A 2,655-nucleotide genomic window follows, 5' to 3' on the forward strand; every position below is an offset into this window, starting at 1 on the left:
TGCGATGAATTCTTCATCAAATGAATGGAAGATGATGAACGGCTCGATCTCGGCAACCCTCCTTTCTTCGACAGCTTCCACTTCTCGTCGAAGTAACAAGGAGGCGGGTGGTGATGAACCAATAAACAAACTTGAAGACAAAACAACAATCAAACCCTTGATGTTGTCAGAGGACATCCCCTTGCAGAGCATCTAAACATAAACCGGTCTGGCCGCAAACACCAGATCTTAGAATTGTGGCTAAAATCTTCGAGTTGGAGCACCGAGTCGGATCGGATCCAACTGAATATATCGGGCGCAGACGGCAAGGATCCGAATCTAAAAGTGTGATCCAATCAACTCCAATCAGCCCTAATATATGGCACAAAAAGCTGCGATAGTGATTCACGGTAGAGGTGATTGCTACGATTGCTTCTGGGTTTTTGTATGGAGGGAGTCGGGATCAATCTGGGAGTTGAACCTACGCTACGGGTTGACGACGTCGCTACGAGAGAACATGTGAGGAAGGATGAGGATGTTGGACCAGTAGTCGGCCCACCTGGGGTAGTGTTGGAAATATGCCCTAAAACAAATCATATGATGATACTTTACGGACATTTCACATGTTAAACTAATCTAGTTTAATATCAAGGGCAAAGATTATTGTTTGAGCCGTCTGATATAAATGTTATACGCTTAAACGATAAGTCCAAGGAATATGTGATTGGGAGAATCTGATCTAAAGAAGTTAGATTCATGAGACCATTTTTTCGTAGACACATCCTAAACGTTCCTGATCATAGGATTGTCAATTGGGCATTGACAATCCGTTAAGATCAGTACGTGCTGTGTCTTCTCTCAGGAAGAGTGACTAGTCTCAAGTCATTGGTGTGTGTGACATCAAGACAAGCATGTAGGTGCTCAATAATGAATGAGTCCACTGAACACGATCAACGAGGAGTTCTCATACTCATGTCACATGAGAACTCATGGTTGGGATAATGCAAAGTAGTCCTTTGACCTGAGGCATCATAGTTGTCTTGTGGTTAGGTACTTGATCTTTGATTATGTCAAAGTCACTCCATAAGGAGGGTGTCCACGGCATCGTCGGGGTTAAGCCACTTAGCCATGGAGGCAAGTGAATGCGCAACAAGGGATCTCTAACCTTCAAACCGTTTGGGGGAGAATACTCTATGATATGATTAAGAATCTCTGGCCAGAGTATGAATGAGATTTAGGAAGTCATTCCAAATCACATTCAAGGTAATCATATAAGCACACGAATCACATTGGATAGTAGACATGAATAAACTATCAAACCAAACAATGTGGTCAAGAGTATTGTATTAGAGAAAGACCGTATTGCATTTGTAATCCTAAACTGAATAGGTTCTCCACCTCTTCTGATTAGCTTGGGTAACCATGATATGCTGCTAGGTGTCACTCATGGTTTGTGGAAGCCCTAAACGTGTATAATCAATAAAGGGAGAATTGAAAGTAAGTTTCAATTCACAATCGATTTGAAATGGTTTTAATCGCCCACTGCCTCGCTAAAAGGAACCTAATGGATCGTACACCGTGTAAGGTGGAGATTGAAGAAACAATGGAGATGAGTAAGAATAATTAAATGGTTTAATTATTTATGGCAAGGATTAATTAATATGTTAATTAATCAAACGAATAAGTTCGTTAAAGACCTCGGGATAGTTTTGGGCCTCAAGGCCCAATGGGCTTCGAACGTCAAGCCCATTGACTTAAGTTGTATGACAACTTAATGACAAATAATTCACAAAGGCCTTAAAAGCCCAATGAAACCCTATGGCTGGCCATTTTGTTAAAGGAGTGGGTTTTGGACTTAATTACAAGTTTGCCACTCCAATGAATAAAGGTATAAATATGACTTTATAGCCAAAATTCATTTAGGGTTTTCTTTTAGAGAATTGGAGAGAACATATCTCTCTTTTTTTTCTCTCTAAGAGGCCGGCCCCCTTGGAGGGATTAGCTAGTAATCTTTCTCCTCCAAGGTCACTCATCTCTTCTTCACATCTTACCTTGGTGTGGAGACTTAGAGGTTCTCTATTTTGAGAACTTGGAGAAACATATTCTTCCATCCAAATCCATAGATCTAAGATGCAAGGAATGAAGACCCTCTCTTTGGATGATTAGCCTTTGCTTATGCAAAGAGGAATCTACAAAGGTATAATTTCTCAACTCACTTTGATTTGAGTTGAGTCTTGGTTCCCCAATCTACTAGGCTTTGAATTTCATGGTTAATGTTTTGTTTTTAAGTGCATACAAGCGTGATTCCGCCTTTAATTGTTAATTGCATGCTAATAGATGTTGCTTAAATGAACATGTTTTTCACAAAATTTTACTTCAAGTGGTATCAGAGCCTAGGTCTAGTAGTTGGTGAATCCTTTTGGGTTTTGTAGTTCATAGTTTTGATTTAAATGTTGTAATATGTTACAAGCTTTATTCTTGTTTCTTTGAATGTAAATTTTGTTGGAAAATTTGCCATCTCAAATGTTGTAGATGTAGTTCATATGAGCATGAATATTGGAGCTAAAATTTGGTGCCATGTTTTTGGGAATTTTCGGCCAAATCCAAAGGGTGGATTTTTTGGTTCATGTTTGACTTGTTAAAAGTGTTTTCAAGTAACTTTTGGAACCCCTATGT

This window comes from Malus domestica, chromosome 16, assembly GCF_042453785.1.
Source record: "Malus domestica chromosome 16, GDT2T_hap1".
NCBI classification, from domain to species: domain Eukaryota; kingdom Viridiplantae; phylum Streptophyta; class Magnoliopsida; order Rosales; family Rosaceae; genus Malus; species Malus domestica.